The sequence below is a fragment of the Mastigoproctus giganteus genome, chromosome 1 (genome assembly GCF_048544385.1).
Source record: "Mastigoproctus giganteus isolate SK-2022 chromosome 1, ASM4854438v1, whole genome shotgun sequence".
Classification (NCBI taxonomy): Eukaryota; Metazoa; Arthropoda; class Arachnida; order Uropygi; family Thelyphonidae; genus Mastigoproctus; species Mastigoproctus giganteus.
Window position 1 is genome coordinate 4348044 of NC_143575.1, and position 23627 is coordinate 4371670.

The window sequence follows — 23627 nt, forward strand, 5'->3', positions numbered from 1 at the left end:
AGAACAGTTAGGATGGGTCACGGAGCTTGAACAGTTTCAAAAAAAAGGTTTGATTGTCGGATACTCCTTCAGCCATCGAGTGTTTCTATAACCCGTTTAAATCTTCTAAAGTCAACTTTAGCCGAGATTATGAAAAGATGAAAGAACGAAAGTGTTGTAACCGTCGAGAAAAGATTGCAGAAACCGTCTCTGGAAACAATGGGGGGGCCTGATGCGCGTCTATTGTCTGTAGATAGTTGCACAACCTTCGATTTCGTGGTCCAGATGTAGCTCACCAACCACACATAACGCCAGCAAATTGCATCTCTTGCTTGGAATGCCCATTGTTCTTAATGAGAAACAAGTCCTGAGAGGAGGTGTACAGATTATGGGCACGCCAACGGGAAGGGGGTGGAAATTATTAAAGGCATTAATTTTAAAATAAAATATTATATTATACAAATTCCTGAAAAATATAAGATGAATAATAAATGATTTTAATCATTTATTATTCATCTTGTAATTGTTACATTTCGGGTATGCGATTTAATTTGTTTTGTTGGTTGGTTGTTTTAGGATTTTATGGCGAATTAGCGTCTAAGGCTATAAATGCGCCAAGTCAAGATTTGTTTTGTACTGTCACACATTGGATTGGGTTATCCAACATATTTATGCTTAATAAACAATAGAATAATTAATGGCTTAAGTGGCTGATGGGCCTAAATCATAGAACATGACTGTCATCATCCGGTGCTATACCACCACTTTGCATATTGGAGGCTTGAAGTGGTGAAATACATGCTTAGTTCCAGAGCAAAGCCGGAAAACCCTCATCTCATTTATCATACAGTGTAAGTGATGTCTTTTGGCATTATGATGGGCTTCATGGCTGGATCTATTATCCTTCCATATACAAAAAATGCATTAATTCATACACGGTTCCTCCCCCCCACCTATTTTTTTTACTTGTATCTGTTTCGTGTCGCTTTTGCACTTTTTTTTACTCCACTAGTGTTTTTCCTTCAGCTTTTAAATTTTCTCACATCCAGCCAATTGCTAAAAGGGGGCGACAAATCTCGCCCATCCAATTATCGTTTCATTGCACCTTACGTCTTCATTTTCCAAAGTAACAGAGAAAAATACATCAACCGCCAACTGTAACACTAAAGGTGGCAATGTTGCACACGTTGGTACTATGACATTAAGAGATCTGAGGACTTACTTAACAAGTACAGGGAAATGTTGGGAAAAAGTGGCAAGTTAAGATTAAATTAGAAAGTGTCTACAATTCTGCCACGAAATAATGGAAGGAGTACATGTTGAGAGCCTTTTCAATCAATTCGGCCCTGGAGAGAGACCATGCAAGGTTCATGGGGTGGACATGGACATGTGGACATGTGTTTTTGTAATGGGCGGCACCTAGAACGTCAGTTCATCTCCGCCTCGTATCTCTGTGAAGAACAGTACCACTGTAGAAGAGCCAGAAATAAGTAGTGTATGTTTGTGTGTATTCTGTGTGTGTTCTGTTGTTGTGTCTGACCGCTTGGCTACCCAGAATCATCAGTCACCTGGACAGATGATTCTGGGTACTCGTCCACACCACGGGAAGGTGGGCCAGTCTCAATGGAGCTCGCACTGTCTCAATTCGAGACTCTGACCCACCTGATGTTGGCAAAAGATGGGCCAGATTCCTCTGGGGGCCCACTCCAGAGGAGAGGGAAAAAAAAGAGAGAATTAGGTTCATGGGGTAGAATTTTTCAGTGTGGTCTGTGCTTGTTAACAGGAGAGACTGCTTCTACAGGACTGGGATATACTTAAATAAAGAGGGTGAGCCGCAGGCAGAGGTGCAAGTGATCCTTGCACTGCTTCTATTGGAACACGCAGCAGCAGCGTGTAAAGTATCGGGGATTAGATTTCAAGCGCTGCTGTGAGTCATCATGGAACAAGTAAATAGTTGGGCTGCGTTAGAATAACTAAGAGTAAGAACAGGTGCATGTACTGTATACTTCCATGTACACTAATGCTGGGAATATCTATATATTTAATACGGAAGTCGTTTTACTCCGTCAGTGTGAAAGATAGGCTTAACCGATCGGGCTGGAAGTGGTCTCAAATTGAAGGTATTTCTTCATAGGTGTGCACAAAGTTGTTAAAATTTAAAAATTCTAAATAATTTTATTTTACGGAACGAGCCAGGTTTGTAGTACAAACGAGAAACATTCACTTTATAGATGGAGCCAAAGGAAAATGGTAACTATTAAACAAACAGTTGATAAGGCATTTTTTTCTCATTAACAATTTGCATGTTCGCGCAATCGTGTCCTTTGTTCTGTAAAAAAAAAATTTAAATAATAATAATAATTCTCTACTAGTGCTGCCTACCTTAAAAGAAACAACTAATCGTTAGGATTCCACTGCACTGCTCGCTCACTATATGTCCCCACGTTGTGCACGCGAGCTCATACACTCATTGGCATTCGTTACGTTTAAAACGTATTTGAAACGAAATTGAATTAGATCCTAAGCTAATAGTTCATGACAGTTTGATTTCTTTTTTTTTTTTTTTTTGGCCACAAACTTACTTACGTAAATGCCGTTTCGTCGCGTGCTATTCTTTCCACAAAAAATGACAAGTTTGAAAGAATCAATTTAGAAATTTTACAAATGATGCTGTTTGGTTTTTAAGGAGCATTAGCAACTAAGGCCCTATTGCTCCGGGGATATGCGGTGATTCTTCCCTGACCTTTCCGTATCCTCCGTATTTGGTGTTCACGGGCTCGAACCCCGGTTTAATCAAGAAGCGTGTGCTACGCACTGCTGCTCCTGCCCACCTGGCTACGGAGGCACCTACAGATGATGCCTGGTGATTCATTACAATATAAGAGTGTTAACACAATTATATCTGAAGATACTGAAGAATTTTCGCGATATCTAACCGAATTCCTGGACAGCCTCAGTTTAAGTGGTTTACCACCTAAATTGAGGATAGGGTTGAAGGTAGGAGCAGTTGTTATTTTACTGCGGAATATGGCAATTTCAGAAGGATTGATGAAGACTTATAGTCAAAGTTATGCATTCGAATTGTTTGGATTTAGAAATAATAACAGGAGAAGCTAAAGGAAAACGGGTACTCTTACCACGTGTAGATTTGACTCCATCCGATTCAACTTTGCCATCCTCATTTAAAAGACCGCAGTTTCCTATTCGGCTGGCTTTTGCGATGACTATAAATAAAAGTCAAAGGCAAACGCTTGATATAGTCGGAATTTCGCTTACTAACCATGTATTTAGTCACGGCCAATTGTATGTAGCAATGTCTATGGTCAGATCATTCTGGCATGTTAAGATAAGGTTACCAGAAGGGCACAAGAATACAAAAAATGTCGTTTTCAAAGACGTATTATAGAGACTGTAGTACACTTTAAGTAGATGAGTCTCACAGTACATTTTTACACTTCCACATTGAGAAGTTGGGCGCCTCCGTAGCCAGGTGGGCAGGAGCAGCAGTGCGTAGCACATGCTTCTTGATTAGACCAGGGTCCGAGCCCGTGACCACCAAATACGGAGGATGCGGAAAGGTCAGGGAATGACCACCGCACAACCCCGGAGCAAAATGGCCTTAGTTGCTAATGCGCTTAAAAAAAAAAAAAAAAAACACAAATTGAGGAAGTGTAAGTAAAGAACAGAGTGAGAGGTTTCACCGGGATATTAAAGACAAGGAGATGAGGTGATCAGTTTTTAAAATGAATGATGAGTTTTTTAGTGCACTTTTTACCATTATGCCCGTTTTAACAGTATTTTTAAGATGTATTTGAAAATTGCGAAATTTTAGCAATGGGTACTGCTAGTAATAAATAAATTTGATGAATCTGAAGTGCTGATTAAGTCATCAAATGCAGACATTATAGGGATATCAAAGAAATTATGTTACCCAGATATAAGTAATTCTGAATTTGAATATGGGGAGTACAATGTATACAAGAAGGCCATAGCGCATAGTGTTGATTATCAAGCGGCACCAGATCCCCCCCCCCCACAACAACTCTGCGTTTGTATACTCTGTGCCACAGTACAAACTCTGTAAAGGCCATAGATAATATGAGTGTTGGGTTGTGTTGTTCTTCGGCCATTTAGTCGCAGAGTTTCTGGTGGGACCCCACGTTGCCCGTCCTTGCCTCGAGGTGGCAGGCGGGGTGTAGTAGGGAATAGAAAGGTCTCTGGCAGGAGCAAACCCGGGGCGACAACTGAGCTTGCCAGGGAATACCCCAGGAGAGAGAGAGAGGAAAAAAAACCTCTGGAAGGCGAAAAAGGGAGTGGGGAAACAACGAGGAGGGGATGAACAGATGAAGATAAAGAAGGTGGAAGGAAGGAAGAAGGATGATAAGAAGACTTTCCACCTGAGAGTCGGAAATTGCACACCTGTCATACTTACAGTTACACAATAACTTTTTTCTTTTTTTTTTTTACGTATTTCAGGAGAGACTGAATAACAACACATAACTCTCTCCCAAATTTGTCATGCTTACATTCTTCATTATAGAAACGGACAAGATGCAGGTTTGGTGTGACATAAGTACTGGAGAAACCCAAATGAGTGTAGGAGTGTGTTGTAGCCCTAATAACTATGTGGTGAGTATAATCGAAATTATTTTATATCCAAAATAGGAAAATAGTGTTGAATTTTTTAGTGTTCTACTGTCCTCGTCAATCGTCATGTCCATCCTTCTGTCTATCTGTTCGTCCGATTGTAATAACTTCACTCTCAGAGGATGGATTTTCGTGAAACTTTATATTTTACACTTTTAGAACGATTTGTACAGCCTTCCAAATTTGATTAAAATCGGCAATTATTATTTTTTTTTTCCCATACATATCACATAGGCTATCTATACACCGTATATTGTAGCTAAAGTACTGGATATTATGCTTGTTGCCGTTCGCTGTTGGTGGAATGAATGGACAATATGGCAGATACGCGGAAACGAAATGTTTTTCGATTCTCGGTTCGCGCATAAAAGTGGTTGCTTTTGCTCGTTTTTGTTATCAGTTTACTAAATACATAAACTGATAAATTATTGCTAACTGCTTATTATATTAATCACAGCAGAAATGTTTGATACGTATTATATTTCAATTATTATTAAAATCCAGCAAGAATTAAGTAAACTGCATTACGAAAGTGTTGACACTATACTACGTTTGTTTATTTTATTAAATCAACAGATTATGAGATACGTGATGCATTTCATACGCACTGTCGGTTACAAAGTAAGAACGTGGAGTGAATATTACGTTATGATGTAAGCACAGAGAAGTGAAAAAAAATTACTTTTATATATTATTAGTTAATCAATTAATAATTAATTATTAAAAGAAGATAATTAGTTATTTACGTTTCACTCCTATTAATTATAGAAAAAATTCAATTTAATTGTGAAATAAAATCTAATAATAATTTCATTTTCACCTTGCAATTGTATGTATTTCAATTTGTTTAAATTATCGAATAAATCAGATCAGTAATCCGCACGCCGGAGGTAGAATTCGCCCTTTCGAAAACCAGCGCACATCACGAAGCAAAAGGCAACACAATGTCATTACATTCAATTATCTCGAGTAGCATTGAAAAATTCTACTCCCCCCCGCCCCTTTTTGTCTGCATATAACATGATTAATCATTTTGATAATGGTTAATCTACCAAGAATGTTTTTTTTCAAAACTTGTTCAACACATTTATAAATTAAAACTTCTCTTTGTATAAAATGCTGTATAGTAAAGAGTAACTGAGTTTTCGGTTGTAAATTGTTCGTAAAATAAAAATTCTATTTTTTCCATCCAAAAGATTACAGAGTCGTGCTCTACTGCTGATATTAGTATGATATTTCTTGAGTGCGTGTACTAATTTATTTTCCAGCTTCATACCCCAATAAGACTTTTATCGTTTAATGATTACGATACGATTTTAATGATTTTAGAATTTTAGCGACACTAACTGAAACTGTAGTCATGGTGGAGAAGCCTCCTACCACCCATTTGAAAATAGTCGGAGGTGAAAATATATTGTCTCAGTCCAAAGAAATTCTCTCATCAGGGTCTTCTTTAACTTTGGACTGTAATTAACCTGGTGATGTGGGATTTTTTTTCCTGGAAACTCAAGTTTTCCCTTCCAAATACTCGACATGGAATTCATGCACTTTGCCTAGGAGCTCAAATAACTGAACCAAGCGTTACACTTTGGTAATTTTATGCAAACGAATTGTGACTGAACCGGACCTTGATAGCACCCAGAACCACAAAGCATGAAATTGAAGAACTAGCTTCGCTGGGTCCAAGTCAACGTGGGTGGAGCATCTTTAGAGGAGCTGGGATGCAAAAGTCAAAGACCATTCGTGTCTTTGACTGTGCGTTACACGTGAATTGGTCGAAAATATTTCCGAAAGGATTTAGAAGGATTCATTTTCGCCAAAAAACAGACTTTCCCTATGATTAGGTAGGAATCATGTTCTGCTTGGAAGATGATCTATAAAAAAAATGTTTCGCGCAGTGGCCGAATTAGTATCTCAAGAGAGGCACCGTTTTCCCTACTCTGAAACTCCGGTTTTTTATTCCAAAAACAAAAGCAAACCGACTCAAAGGTCAAAGGTTGGTGCCACTGAATTAATGCAAAGGTGGACACACCCACACAGTCAATTTTTTACTGATTAAACATAAATAAATTTTCCTTCATCTAACGCCACGTCAGCATGTTATAGAGGTTGAGAATTCTAGAATATTTAACATTGTAATGCCTCGTTAGGTAAGCCAGTTCCGCTTAATCTTTCTAGCGTGCAGTCAACAACAGCCCCCATTACGGTTGAACAGTTTCCAGAAGTATGCGCGTTAGTAGACAACTTGTAAACCTTTAATGCCGACGTGGTGTTGTCATAAACATATCTATTTGTAAGAGTGTGTGGATTTTTCAAAGCTGGATATCGGAATTTCCGTGGGGCAGTGATATATCTCAAATACCCGAACAGTCTGGTTGGCGATGCTGTTCAGAAGATCAATTGACAACTGATATACGAGTGGTCTCCTAGGGCTATCAACAGGTGATGCTTTGCACGCTCGTCCTGAAGCTTCCCCACAATACAACTTGCACTGTTTTCTCCCACTGGGCGGATTAAAACCGTTAAAGATAAGCGAAGCAGGAATAACTTCTGGTCAGTTATTACTGTTTAAGAAATAACCTTACATTCTAAAGTTCTTAATAATATTTCAAGAAATTATGGAAGTTACATAAAACCAATTAATGTTTTAAAAAGTTTGTCACCCCCTCAATTGTTTCCCAACAAGGATAGCTTGCATAGGTTCACAGAAAACAAATGATTTAACAAACATATTGTAATTTCGGTGTTCTTAAATTCTCGGTAGTGATCACTTCCCCCCCTCCAAGGGTATCGAGCACTTAGAGGGAGTAAAATTTTTTTTTAACTTTGTCACAAGTTTTTAATTATATATTCTTTGTTTATTACCAATGCAACGGTCGTATTTCATACAGTTGTAAGGTTCTATCATTGTTTTATATGATATATAGATTAAAATTTCTCTTTATACATTAAAAAAGTTTTCCTCCTAATGATATTTATTCGAGCCAATGGGAGAAGAAAGCAAGGCAATTACGTCACTACAAATGCAATTAATTATTGACAACTGCCTCCATAAGGCTCACCAACCTCGTGCACGTTTTTCGCTGTCTAACATTTGATATTCCATTGTAACGTTTTTTATATATTAATAAATATTGTATATTTGTAAATAATTTAAATATTTCTATTATATTTGTATAGTTTGTAAATATTTGTATACTTTGTAAATATTTTAGTCCTGCTCTTTCGGATGCAACAATATTCCTCATGCATTATAGGAACCAGAAGCAAAAGGCCTCTTCCTAAGTGAGCTATGTGAACGCAGGTAAATAATTACATAGTGATATTTATTCGACCTTGAAAATGCCTCGCACTACAAATGCAGAGGTAAAGAATTACATAGGTCATTTCCTAATTAGATGTCGATCACAGTAACACAGTGTTTTTTTGTGTGGCAGCACGGGGATCTCCCCCAACTCCGCTTTTTTACTCTGTGTAGAATACAATACTCTGCATAAGGCCAGGGTGTGTGTTAGTGTAGAGTGTATTTAGTGTCAAGCGGCACCAGGGATTTCCCCATCTCCGCGTTGCTTTCATTGTAGGTGTGCCAGTTCACTGGAAAGGCCAGAGATTTAAAAGTGTGTGGATATTGTATACGTATAGTGTTATGTACCGTTGTTCTTCTGGCCATTTAGCCGCTGTACCCCTGCTGAGTCCCAACGTTGCCCGCACTCAGCCCCGTGCAGGCCAGGTATACCAGCATTATAATTATTTACTCTGGCAGGTCCTGCCACCTAATTTCTTGAGATTTCAGTGGATAGGACCTTAAAAAAAAAAAAAAAATTTGATCTCTTGCGTGGGGGGGGGGGGTGTAAGAGCGCTAGGATTTGAAAGGCCGAAACTATCAGCAAATAGTAATTTGGACATGATTAAATTTGGACGTGTAGGGCAATCGCTTGTGCACAGATAGAGTAGGGGAGAGAGACTAAAGACTGGGGTGGAGAGACAGAAATATGGAATCAATAGGGAAGGCGACCCCATTAGGTATCAGTGGGGCATGCCCATGCCCCACCAGAAGGAAAATTCGGGGTGGCGAGGAGGGGAGGAGACAAGAGGACAGTCACCTCCCCCCCCCCTTTTTTAACACCACAGGGAAATTTTTTTATTTTATTTTATTTTATTTTATTTTCTCTCCTCTGGAGTGGGCCCCCAGAGGAATCTGGCCCATCTTTTGCCAACATCAGGTGGGTCAGAGTCTCGAACTGAGACAGTGCGAGCTCCATTGAGACTAGCCCACCTTCCCGTGGTGTGAACGAGTACCCAGAATCATCTGTCCAGGCGACTGATGATTCTGGGTAGCCAAGCGGACAGACACAACAACAGAACACACACAGAATACACACAAACATACACTACTTATTTCTGGCCCTTCTACAGTGGTACTGTTCTTCACGGAGATACGAGGTGGAGATGAGCTGACGTTCTAGGTGCCGCCCATTACAAAAACACATGTCCGTGTCCACAGTCACCTCACCCCCCTGCCAGGGAAGTGGAGTGGAAAGAAAGCCAGGAAAGAGTGCCCAGCTCGGTCGCCAATTGGTGCACTGGCAGCAAATCTGCTGTTCAAGGTGGGGAAAAGGTATGGGTCCAACGAAGCAGTCGGAACCAGTGCCCCCATGTCATTCATGGGCCATGTGTCCATCCAGGTAGGTTGAGGTCAGTCACGTTTATGGGTTATATACCCGACAAGAGTAGTGTCTCTTCTGCATCCCGGATGGGTCTGGTCCGTTGATCCTGTTTCCGTCATCAGGGAGGGCGGTCTAGTGCCTTTTTCATTCAGTGAGCCCATCGTTTCTGTGGTGTGCGTCCTATTCAAGTAGGTTGGTTGGTTGGGTCAGACAATTCGGGTTTCAGTGCTGGTGTATTTGCTCATAGTCCAGTTGTTGTCGAAGTTTAATGTCTGCTACAAGGCATACTGTGCCCTTAGTTCCTGATCGCAGAACAGGTTCTTCTTCTGGCAAAGAGTTCCTGTGCAAATCTGGTGAGGTTCTTATATTCTTCGCTTGTGTCCAAGAAATGATGCTCCTGGCCTCGAGGCAGGTAGGTCAATCTTGTTATTAGGTTTCCACGTAGGTCCTCGTAGTTTGTACATTCGTGCATGAGGTGGGTCCAGCTTTCCGGTTCGCCACATGAACTGTTGGGGTCTTGGAGGAGGCCCAGCGATGTTAGTTTCTCGTTGAAGGGGCCGTGACCCGTCAATAAGTAGGTGGCTTTGAGAATTAATTTGACATTTGCTGTTCTCCACTCCACAGGGAAGTAGCCAGCCTCCAGGCAGCAACTGTACAACCTTAAGAGAAGTTGGGGTTCTAGATCAGCAACCTTTATGATTTCAGGTTCAAGCATATCTCTTCCGAGGCATCTTTTGGGCCTGATCCGGGCAGCCGCTTCTAGGAGTTCCTCCACTGTAAATGGTTGTTCGCTCTGTTCTGTGAGGTATTCTTCGTTTTCTTTGCACAGCTTGAGTTGTTCACTGGATGGCTGTGCTGGTTCCTTCAGTATTGCTTTTAGGAGGTTGTTGACTGATTCCTCCCACGTTTTTGTTGGGTGTGTGTTAGTGTGTCTTTTGTGAAGTATTAGTGTGGGTTGTGTTGTTACTCTGCCAATTAGCCTGTGGAGGGGGGACCAACCCCCAGTTCTATCATCACCACAGGAAGGCAGGCCAGGACAATTAGGAGACAAGAAAGCTCTGGCGGGGTGAACCCTGGGGTTGCCTAGGTATCCAAGGAGCGCCCAAAGAAATAAAAATTATTAGAAAGGAGATAATGGGGAGAGAGAGGAAGAGGGGGTGGGATAAAAGTGGCAGAGAACAGAGGAGGGTAGTAGTTGCGGCACTCGCCTGATTTGAAAGGGGTGACAGTAAGGCCCCCCGGTACAGGACGCCCATCCAGGTCCAGGGGGTGGGAGTTGAAATTGGGTGGTGGGGTGTGTCACCTGGCAAAAGGGGGTAGGGCCACACAGGGTGGGGGAAGGGGTTGGGAAACGGAGACTCAAGCACTCCAGGTGGTAGGAATAAAAGAACATAAGGAAAGAGATTCCTATGGTGGAGCGTGCCTTTTGCAGCTCTGTCCCACACTGGCTTGATGGCCATAGTCCGCATGGTGTCAGCTTGGATAACCATGAGGCTCCTGAGGGCCTGCATAGCCATAGTCAGCATCCCACACAATGCCATCTATGAAAAGCTACAACATGGTGTCAGCTTAGATAACCAGAGGCCCCTGAGGACCTGGATAGCCATCAGTCTGTCTCAGTGGCATAGCTACCATACAGGCAAGCAAGGAAATTGCCTCAGGGCTCGGGGCCTTTAGGTGCTCGGCGTCTTTGGCTGTGTCCTGTTTTTGCAATTCTCATTAATTAAGTAGGGGCCCGAACATGTTCTTTTCCTCAGGGGCCCGAAAAAGTGGTCTGTCTGGTGAAGAGGCTAAGATAGAACACTACTGGTCTGTCTGGTGAAGAGGCTAAGATAGAACATGCAATTAATAATAACTTTCATTCACACAATTTTACTTTTTATAGTTTTTCCCTACACTTTCTATTTTCTTTTATATATTAGATTAGATATCGATCAGTACGTTTCGACAGGTATGTCTTTTACATAGAAAATATTTGACTTTACATATTACGTAGAAAAGCATGGCGAGCAAAGCGAGCAGGGGGCAGAGCCCCCCCCTAGTTATTATTAAAAATAAATACCATCTATATATTTAATACGGAAGCCGTTTTCTTTGCTCCGTCAGTGTGAACGATAGGCCTAACGGATCGGGCTGGAAGTGTTCTCAAATTGAAGATATATTTCTTCCTAGGTGTGCATAAATTTGTTAAAATTTAAAAATTCCGTATAGTTTTATTTTACGGGACGGGCCAGTTTTGTACTACAAACAAGTATAATTCAACGTTCACTTCACAGATGGAGCCACAGGGAGATGTTAATTGTTAAACAAACATTAGTAGTAGTAGTAGTAATAGTTGTATGTGATGCAAGAAAGCAAGCATATCAGCTTATGCAGCATCAGCCAAAAAACAAAAAAAAAAGTCACACAACCATTCCCTCTAAATGTGTCCAGTTCCTCCATAAATTTATTTAACCTATCAACTTCCACAATAACAGATGGAAGTTTGTTCCAGCAATTAACTACCCGCTGGTTAAAGGCAAATTTCTGCACATCTATTCTACATCTGTCCTTCCTCAATTTGAATTTATGCCCCCTTAGGTTCGTAATCTGAACAAGTGGAAGAATCCCATCAGAATTCAGCGTGCTCAACCAATTCAAGGCCTTATACACCTCAATCAGATCACCTCGAAGGTGCCTAGTCTCCAGCCGCTGCAATTTGCAGAACTTAAGCCTCTCTTGGTAAGAGGATCCCTTCATTCCTGCATAAGAGGATCCCTTCACCAATCTTGTTGCCCTTCTCTGTACACGCTCAAGCAAATCTATATCCTTCCTAAAATGAGACCTCCAGACCTGTACGCAGTACTCAAGGCGTGCCCTGATCAGTGCCTTATACAGAAGGACAATCACCTCCTTTTCGCTGCTAACAAAATTCCTGTATATCATTGACAACACCCCATGACTTGCCCTGGCAGCCTGTCTGCATTGCTCAGAAAACTTCATATCTGACTGCACAATTACTCCCAGGTCTTTTTCATTTTCTACCTCCTTAAGTGTAGTACCACACAGTTGGTACGTTTCTCTGCGGTTACTTCTACCCATATGCAGTACTTTGCATTTGTCAAGGTTAAACTTCAGTTGTCACTTCTCGGCCCATCTACCCAAATTTTCTAGATCCTGTTGCAGTAGCACACTGCCATTATTGTCGTTAACAACCCTGCCAACTTTTGTATCATCTGCAAACTTCGACACTAAGCCTGATATACCTTCATCAATATCATTGATAAATATACAAAACAACAGTGGACCCAACACCGAACCCAGTGGAACTCCACTAATAACATTAGTCCACGAAGAGCAGCGCCCATTGATTACAACCCTCTGTCTAGTCCCCACGTTACGCACGCGAGCTCATACACTCATTGCCATTAGTAGTAAAAAATCAGAATAGTTTTATTTTACAGAACTAGTCAATTTTCTCTAGTAGTGCTGCTACCTTAAAATTACACGGAAGAATAGTTTTATTTTACAGAAATATGAAATGAGAAAGGATTCGACACATACTGGTTTACCTGCTCATGATCAAACACGGACTACATTTCTTTATTATTATTATTATTAGCCATATGGTGCAAGGAAGCCTGAGGCTTATACTGCACTAGCCAAAAAAAAAATTTCTGAATTACCCCGAGAGAGAGAGAGAGAGAGAGAGAGAGAGAGAGAGAGAATCACCAAGAAAGAGAAGAATGATGATATCCAGCTGAGGATCCTGGGTGTGCCAAGCCCATACTCACCAGATATGAGCCCCTGGGGTTAGGACAGCTAAAGAAAAACTCTGCTACCAATTGCGAAATTTTCGCAATGGGTACTGCTAGTATTTATTTATTGCCCAACTCTAACCCAAATGAAATCATTAGCTTTATTTATGGAGACGGGGTGTCGTAAATTCATTCATTTATCATTTGGGGGGGGGGGTTGCAAAGTTTGAGAACCTTAACTTTAATGATATAAACTTGATTTAATGATAAAAATGATATAATTCTATGATGCTTGTAAAAAGAAGGTTATCCAACAACAAAGAGTTCAATTGTATTTACCATTGCAATATGATACAGTCCTTCCTTTCCGAGATACCTTTTGGTGTTCGGGTTATAGTCAATTTTATTTTCTTTCTTTCCCTCTCTGGAAAGTTTAATAGTTAATAATATCAGACAACTGCTAGATACATAGAGCTAGAACAAAAGTTTTTGTTCCGCGAAGTTTTTCCACTGCGAATCAATATCTAGCATTTGATTGGCAGTACCCTGCATTTCCCATCAGTCTCCATTCCAGGGGATTCTCAAGAAAGCACTTTCATTTTTTTTTTTTTTTTTTTTTCTCCTGATCACACACCGGCTGCTGGACTTAACTGCAAGGTTTTTAAGCCTTGAGCTCCTGAGCTATCTCTTCTCTTCATCGATTTTTGTGAACTTTCTACGTCTACATCAACATTCTCCGCTGGTTTAAGCTGTCCTATGTTTCTTGCCATATGATGGAAGTCATCGAAGGCTTGGATTATCCTCTAGTGCTTAGATATAAAAACAATGGTAATGGACTTTCCAAAAGAATGTTTCAGCATTATTAATCTTTTCAATGTGGTTTCCGTTGTGTTGGTACTACTCGAACTCACTCCCTTGCATTGCTATTCACTAATACATTATCAACTCGAAATTCGAGTTTCTAGAGCTATTTGCAGATTAAAGTCCACTTATTGTTGTGCTCATACAACCAATAAGAGGACCTCAATCTGGGCTGTGTCTTCAAACGGTATAATTTTAATAATTTAAAGGTCATTAAGTTTAACTATTAAGTAAAAAAGATGGTAATGCCAGATGAAGCTAAGTAAGGCAAAGAAAATTAGTGACGTTTGTGAGAGAAGTGAAAATAACCGCTCATGTGTTAGATTTTCTCTAATTGCAGGTATAAAGTGATAGCAAGTAAAAAGAAATACAATATAGTTTACAGTATTATGTGCGACTTTATATAGCGTCCATATGAGAGGAAAGAAGAAACTCATCTAAATACATACATATACTTACGCTAACTGTACTCTTAATTGTTTATGTAATTATAATCATAACACTGAATGTATGCTGCTGCTTCTTCTTCTTCTTCCAGTCACAGAGCTCCCTGAGGAGCTGTTGTGGCCACCAACAAATTCCTCCAACTGCATGGGCATGACACTTTGCGATGCTGCTCGCAAGCAGCATCGCAAAGTGCCATGCCCAGAAGTTCACTGATTCCATCCTTCCACCTAGTTGCAGGTCTTCCTCTGAATATGAATATATGCAGAACACAGTTAATTATAGTTTAATTATAACTACTGTATAATTATAACATATTGATATCTGTATAGGTATGCAGATTTCCATAATCCGAAACTATAATATATACTGCTTCGCCGACTACACTCACTCCTCAAAACCATCTGGTGCACTGAACAAATTCCGTTAACATGGAGGAAAGCTATTATCGTACCGATCCACAAGAAAGGTGATAACCGGGACTGCAAGAACTACCGTGGCATCAGCCTCCTTTCCATCATCGGAAAGGTCTTTATGAAGATCATCCAGTCAAGACTGCAAAAACATCGCGAGCAAACCAGTCGAGAAGAACAGGCAGGATTTAGACCCGGGCGAGGATGCTGTGATCAAATCTTTGCCATTCGTCAGCTGATGGAGGAGAGGATCCGGTGTGGACAGCGAACCGTCATTGTTTTCATTGACTTTAAGTCTGTTTTCGACTGTGTCCACCGGCCTGCCTTATGGAAACTACTAGAGGTTGAACATGTACCTCGAAAAGTCATCACACTCCTCCAAACTGCATACAACGGTTTAACCAGCCAGGTGCGCATCCAGAATGATTTATCTGAGGAATTTACCATCCAAACTGGAGTCCGCCAAGGGGATGTAGCCTCCCCGTTGCTTTTCAACATCGTGGTCGACGCCATTATGAGGCAAGCATTCAGAAACAGACAGGGCGTACAATATGACAAGGATCACTATGTGACTGACCTGATGTTTGCTGATGATAGTGCTATCCTTGCCGGTAACGACGCTGAAGCCACGGACATCCTCTACGACATTGCCCGCATTGCCCGGCCATACGGTTTGAAGATCAATGCTGGTAAGACAAAGGCCCTGACAACAGATGGGTCGCAAGCCACCATCTATCTCGAAGGCGTCCAGATCGAGCAAGTGCAGGACTTTAAATACCTTGGGTCGCTGGTCCAGGAGAAGAAAGTTGCATCCACCATGGAAATCCACAGCAGAATTGGACAGGCGGCCACTGCGTTCGCCTCGCTCAAATGGTGTCTGTGGAAGAGGACCAACATTTCCACAAAGACTAAAATCCGACTCTTCCGGACTTTGATCCTGCCCATTCTTCTTTACGGATCGGAAACATGGATTTGTCTCAAGTTAGATTTGAACAAACTTGAGGTATTCCAAATGCGATGCCTGCGGCAGATCTTGGGCATCTCTCTTCGCGACCGCATCACTAATGATACCATCCGTGCCAGATGTCAACAGCAACCAACCAACCATTGCCGACCAAATCCAGAAGCGAAGGCTCAGATGGTTTGGCCACGTATGTAGAATGGGCACGAACAGAATACCATCCACACTCCTTTGGAGACAACGACCCACCCAATGGAGCATCCAACGGACCGCGCCTAGGAAAACGTGGGCCAAGCAAGTGGAAGATGACATGAAGTGCCGACGTCTCGACCTTAACCAGGCCAGGACTGAAGCCATGGATCGTAAGGTATGGAAGAACATCACAGAGCAAGTCCGAAACCCTGCGGCACCTACAGCAGCATACTGGTTGCGTGGCCAACCGCCTCCCCCAGCTGCCAGCTAAGGACCAAAGAAGAAGAAGAAGAATACATACTACTACATACATACTAATACAAGTAAATGGATGGCCAGTGCTCAAAACAGAAGGAACTGGAAAGTTGCTGGAGAGGCCTTCATCCTGCAGTGGATTGAAAATGGCTGATGATGATGATGATATACTAATACATTATATAGAGTTGGGGGGGGGGGTTAAAACTGGAACTGATCTTAAAGCCTTTCTAGGAAGGATCAGAACAGAACGCTGTTTTTGCTGTTTTTGTTTGTTATTTGGTTTTTAGGAGCATTAGCAACTAAGGCCATATTGCTCCGGGATATGCGGTGGTCATTCCCTGACCTTTCCGCATCCTCCGTATTTGGTGGTGACGGGCTCGAACCCCGGTCTAATCAAGAAGCATGTGCTACGCACTGCTGCTCCTTCCCACCTGGCTACGGAGGCGCCTAACAGAACGCTGAAACTTTGGCATACTTCCAATTTATATATAAAAATAATTCTTAAATAAAATATAAATGCTCCAGGCATAATATATTATGAGTTTAAAATACACTATAAAATATCGGTGTAAATACACCATAGTCAACTCATAATGAAAAACTACATAAATAATGTAAAGGCATCGATTTAATTGTATCTCATATTGTGACTACCTTCACAACGAGTTACCGTGTATTGCACTACCTCGAATAAGTAACGTTTCACTAACAGAGAAGACTATTGTTACTTATTCTCAGTGGGCACCACCACCACCACCACCCAGACGGCACCGTTTCAAGGCTTATTGCCTGTCCTCGGTGGGTGGCAGGTACCCTGGTGTTGTAATAATGCCAACCCAGTTGTGAAGTTATTTACACAGTATGAGGGTTAAAAGGTAATATATGCAAATCTTTTGGCATCTCTCATATTGTGGAAATAACTTCATAACTGGGATGGCATGATTGCAAAACCACGGTACCGGTCCACCCACTGAGGATAGGTCAATAAGACTTGAAACGATGCCGTCTAGCTGTGTCATTGAGAATAAGTAAGAATAGTCTTCTCCATAGTGAAGCGCTTCTTATTCGAGTGCAATACATGGTAACTCGCTGTTTGAAGGTAGTCACAATACAAGATACAATTAAATCGATGCCTTTACATTACTTATGTAGTTTTTCATTACGAGTTCACTATGGTGTATTTACATCGATATTTTGTAACAAAAATAATTCGAAATTTTATGCAAAAAATTAGTGAGAGAAGTGTTCACTAATTTTTATGACATTTCTGATGGCTTGACAGATCTTTCTAAAATACCCAAATGTAAAATTTCAGGAAAATCCTTCGAGTGGGAGTCGAAAAAAACGAGTCATGCCTTAACGTTAAGGATGAACCTGCTTATATATTCATTTATTCCTTCGACCGCTTTTTTTAATATTCGAATAAGTTACTATTGTTTTTACGATGCGAATGCCAAAGAGGACTTAATATGTGCCTTTTGTATTATAATAAAACAAAAGGTTACTGTTTGTCTCTTTATTTACTTAACTGTCACTTCTTGTTATATAATGAGACACTGACCAGGTTACAGACGTTGAAACTTCAGGTGTGGCTATCCTTTAATATCGAACTACCAAAAGGAAATCCAGTCAAGGAGTACTCAATAACTATCACTCATCGTAAGTGATAGTTCGATATTATAGACCGAATATTGTGGATGATCCTTCACCTATTTAATGCACCAATCGGCTATAAGCTCAAATCTGAAATTTCTGCGGCACAGTATTGGCTCGAATCAGTATGGGGTAGGTCAAATGAAAAAGGTCGCACACACAAACAACTAAGTTTTAAAAGTTGCGTGTTTATCACTGATGTTTTTAAGTTCGTAATCTAGAATCTGTTTTTCGCATTCTTCCCACTTTTCATCTTTCTTACGTTAATTAGAATTCGTAAAAATAGTCCTACGTTTATTTTTTAGCTGTAATTCTGTCCTTCTTACTTTTCTTTCTTTCTTTCTTTTTCTTTTTTTTTTTTTTTTTTTTTTTTTGAGTGACGCCAGAGAATATTATCTCGGAGTAGCTCAGTCAAGCTTGAAACGAAGTAGGAAGTCATCACCATCAAGGTTGCAACTTTTGCAATCTTTGTTTCACTCTAAATGCTCAAAAGTCATCTCAAAAAAAAAAAAAAAAAAAAAAAAAAAGACAGAAAGAAAGAAAGCGTCCTTTTGCGTTATGCAATCGACTTTCAAACAATTTGGACCTTTTAAAAATTCTTATTTTATTTTCATTTATTTCTTTTCTTCGTTCGTGTTTTATTTATAGAGATTTATACATGAAAGTATCAAGCTCACTCAGGAAAAACCCCATAGAATCATTTTATTTTATTTTTCAAGCCTATTGGTATTTAAATAAGATATTATATAATTAGTACATGTATTTCTTATTCGAATTTATTTAAAGGTATCGTTCGAAAAATGCTAATTATATTATTAATAAATAATATCTTTTATTATTTATTATATAAAAATATAACAAATTGGGGGTGGGAATAAAATTTTATAATTTAAGAAAATGCATCTTTTTCTGCTACTGTTACTCCAAATCTCACCACCGAGAACAAGTTTAAAAATTCTTTTCAGTAAACTGTTCATTTCTAAATTCCATACATTTAAAGCATAATTAAGGACAGAACCAATAAAAGCAAACAAAAAAAAAAAAAAAATTAAATCACTATTTACAAAGAAAATGTATTCCTAATATAATAAGATGAAAATATATTTAAAAAAGCGTAATTTATTAAATGTTATGCTACTATTTATACCAACTTGAGGAATGATCTATCCATAATCCAAGGTATTGAAATTATAACACTAATTTCAATCCTTTCACAAATACAAGGATTAAAAATTTTTGTTCAATCCGATACATCTATTTCCAGAGCACCCTCGGTACTCCGGAAATAAACGTATCGGGTTGAACAAACCACGAATTAACATGTGACTGCAAGCGTTATCTTTATTGGACATTAAAGGGAATCAAAGCCTAGAGAAATTTCATAGGCGGGTCGTCAAGATCATTCACTAACCGCATCTCTTTCACGCTGCAACGCTACCCCTTCTCACCTGTTGGTCTAAAATATTTATTCCATCTTCAGCAGTCGATACTACGAACATTCTCACGTCCATCTTTGACCATGGAAACACACTGATACGACTTAACGTTTCTTCACCATAAACATGTTTTCAACATTTCAAACGATTCTGTTGCAGATTTTCTCAGTTTAAAGCAAAATTTCATATTCGTTCATTGCTGCATTGCGAAATCTGGACACGGAACGTTAACGCTACTGATGAAACTTGTTACTCACAACCTCCTGGACAATCACTGTACCACCATCTGTTGGAGGAATTCTGAACTACAACAAAACACTTCCATTTATTATCAAACTCATCGTCCATGACTTCAACAGCACCAGTTAGGGAACTCTATTGCCACATCTCGTATCTGGCTCTCATATCCCTTATCGACAAATCCTCGAACTGAAAATACTAAAAGTAATGGAAAAAGAAGTGTTACGTTCCACGCGAGTTGGAAAATACAGAAATGTAATTTTTAAATAATAGAAATAGAAAAATTAGTAAATTATTCCATATTTTATTGGATGTGTTTATGCTTCATTCTTTTCTATCTTTAAATGGGTTTAACGAATTCTTACAATTAAAATACACCTAAAATTTTATCTACATAACTTTGTTCAGTGTCTATTTTAGGGTTGCACTTGGGGAATAGCAACCCTAAAATAAATTATACACTTGGTGGGGTTGACTTAAAAACAGTAGAGGAAGAAAGGGAGCTGAGAGTTACGATAAGGACATATATGAAGTTTTCTGAGCAGTGTAAACAGGAGGCCAGGAAAGCCCATGGTGTAATATCGATGATTTATCCAGCGTTATCCTTTGGAGATAGCGAGGTCATAATCTCACTGTATAAGGCAGTTGTAAGACCACATTTGGAATACTGTGTTTGAGTATGGAGACCTCATCTGAAAAAAGACGTTGAGCTTCTTGAAAGGGTCCAAAGACGGGCAACTTGCATTGTGAGATCGGCAAATTGGCAACTAGACACCCGAGAGGTGACTTGATTGAGATTTATAAGGCTCTGATAGGGGTTAGTAAAATGAACGATGGCGGAATTTTCACTGTTATAGAGAATTCCAAGTACTCGGGAACATAAATTAAAATTACAAGGGAAGTGGTTTAGACTATATTGTAGGAAGTTTTCTTTTAGTCAGGGGAGTCGTCGATTGCTGGAACAGGGTTGCCTTCCCACCTTCGCAAGTAGAGGCTGACAGTTTGAATAAATTCAAAGCTCAACTGGATAGTTATCTATGTGAGAAGGGAAGCAAATAATTCGTATTTTATTTTATTTTTTCGGCCAATGCAGCAAAAGCTTGTGCCTTCCCTGCACTATATGGCAATTACAGTACTATTAAAAAGAAATCTTAAATACTGTATATGAGTAAAAATATGTTGATGTCTGACTCACCAAAACAGAACACGTAGAAAGTTTAGGCATAATGGAGAAGGGTGAGTGTGGAGCAGATTGGTCAGCTTTCCCGAGACCGGAATTACAATGGTGGTAGAAATTGGTTTCGAGAACTGTAATTAAAAGGCTCCTTATGCTTATAAGTTAAATACAGCAGCTTCGGGTTTTCATCTCCCAACATTTAAATTGGCCCATAAACACACTTTGTGCAGATGTTGTTGTTATTTGGTTTTTAGGCGCATTAGCAACTAAGACCATATTGCTCCGGGATATGCGGTGGTCATACCCTGACCTTTCCGCATCCTCCGTATTTGGTGGTGACGGGCTCGAACCCCGGTCTAATCAAGAAGCGTGTGCTACGCACTGCTGCTCCTTCCAACCTGGCTACTTTGTGCAGAATACGCGATAAACCATGTGAAACCGCGCACCATCCCAAAATAGCCGATGCACCAAAAATTCCCAAACGAAGAACGAAATTAATATATCCTAATTTATTAATTAATTTCTTAATATATCTTTTTAATCTGCATTTTTCACAAATTTAAGGATAACATAAGTTTGGATTTTGTATAGTATATATATATATTTTCTTTAGTTGGCAAAATTGTGACTTAAAACGTTTAATCACAAATATTATAAGTCTTGAAATTATGAAAAGGATTAGAGCTGTTCCAAATTTATCGCAATGTTTCTCTGGTGGAAATGGGACTATGAAGTGTAAATTGGATTTAAAACCTCCCAGAATGAATAAAGCATTCTCTGAAAATTTCGTGTCACTCCGTCTCGTCTCGGTAATACCTAAACATACCGTTATTTATATATATAGATATTTATATATTTTATATAAATTTTATAACAAGGTATAATTTTTATAAATTTATAAAAATGTATTAAAAATTATAATAAAATTATAAACAATTTCCAAATTTCAATTGATTCAATTTTAATGAAATCTTGGTCATCTATACAAATCGTTTATAATACCAAAATATAAAATTCTATGAAATTCCATTACAGTGCGAGTCCATTTGTTAAGTGTGGACGTTGGACATTTACCGTATTTAGCTGTCAGGAGCTCGAAACGCGTGCACTACTGTGTCGTTGGTTGACCGCTACACTCTCAGCCACACAAGACGGACGAACAATCTGAATAAAGCTACCGTTATTCCATTAACGTCCCGTGGGGCCCCCAATCGGCCTGCGAGACTGGTCTAGGAACTTTTCGATGTGGGTAAAAAAATAAATAAAAAATCTGTTCTATATTAATAAATGAAACACTTCTTTGTCATTTTTCTGTATTTAACCTTTTAAAAATAATTGAATTTATTCGTCCGCTGTTAAGTTCCTTTTTAATCTCATTTACGAAAGTAGTCCGTACAGTACACCTAGGCAAATAAAATAAATAAATAAATTTTCTGTTTATACTCCGGAACGACCAAACGGTCAGAAGAGTTCACAAGATAGACAGAATACAAGAAACAGCACCGTATTCAGCAGTCATGACCGGCCTCCGTAGCCGAGTGGGTAGGAGCGGGAGTGCAGTAGCACACGCTTTTTGAGTAGACCGGGGTTCAAGCCCCTGATTGCTGAATACGGTCGATCTGCCAACCCGCACTGGACCAGCGTGGCAGATTATGGTCTATTTCCCTTAGCATGAATTGTTGAGGAGGCTTCCACCTGCAGTGGGTTGATAATGGCTGCACTTTACTTTTATTCAGCAGTCATGGGTTTCAACCCGGGTCACTCAAGGCACGTGTACTTATGCACACGCGCGACTGACCACTAGGCTACGGCGGCCTTCTATATAAATAAATCTGTAGTTATCGTCAATCCATTGCAGGATGGAGGCCCCTCAAAAGGTCACGTTGGGAGAAATGGACCAATATTTACGACACTGGTTCAGCGCGCGTTAATAAATCGACCATATTTAGCAGCAAGGGGTTTGAACCCCGTTCCCCTCAAAGAGCGTATGCTTTTGTACTCCCGCTCCTCTACCACTAGGATACGGTGGCCTTAGGAAATAAATACTTTATAATACAATGTATTTAAATTTAAAAATATATAATGGTAGTGGCCCGCAAAAAAAAAATAATGACCCTCCGGTGGTGAACATTTGAACTATCTTTTTTTTTGTTTCTAAAAAAAAAAAAAAAAAAAAAAAAACACTAAATTTTATGCCTCTAATGTTTTAAATTTTAGGCATAAAGTTTAAAACATTAAATTTTAAACCTACGTGAATTTTTTTTATGCGGCATTGTTTTACAGTTTTTTTAATTTTATTTTTTTAAACAGCTAATGACTACCCTGTAACTACTCAGAAGTTAACGAGGCACACCATTAATTCCTTAACTGATTTTTTCCCCTTCCATCCTTGTGGAGGAAAACTCGTCAGTAGCCACACCCTCGTTTCGACATCGTTTGGGGCATCTTTTGCATCTAGTGATAGAACTGCCTGTGAGATATGGTTTTGATTCTATAGAAACAGAGTTTGAAGTCGATTTTATACGCATGCGCAGAAAACCATCTAGTTGCTTCCTGATGCAGTTCTTATCTGACCTAACGTACACTGATAAGTAACTCATCCGTTACTGTCAATAATAACCAGAATAAGTAAATATTTCATATTTTTTATTCATGTTCACTCAACGCTGAAGAGAAAAAAAAAGGGGGAGGGGTCATTTGAGAATTTGTAAATATTCGCCAACGATAACCTTGCGCAGCACGGTAATCCCAGAGATAAACTGGCAGACCAAGCTTATCGCGCATCCCATATTATGATGCATGTGTATATGTTTCCTACCAAATAATTTATGCCTTCGCATCCAAATCTAATCTTTAATTACTGAACATAATGAGTAACGATGGTTGAAACTTATCACGATGAGCACATTCACTTTCTACTATTGTATTCTTCTGTAAAAACATCAGGTATGGCTTTGATTCT

The 23627-nt window shown here is 39.6% G+C and overlaps 1 long non-coding RNA gene across 1 annotated transcript in view; it reads left to right on the forward strand.

Annotated features, from left to right (window-relative positions):
- Positions 1-23627, forward strand: part of LOC150090503 (uncharacterized) — a 160201-nt gene that overhangs the window by 82440 nt on the left and 54134 nt on the right. The gene's annotated exons all lie outside the window — the stretch shown is intronic.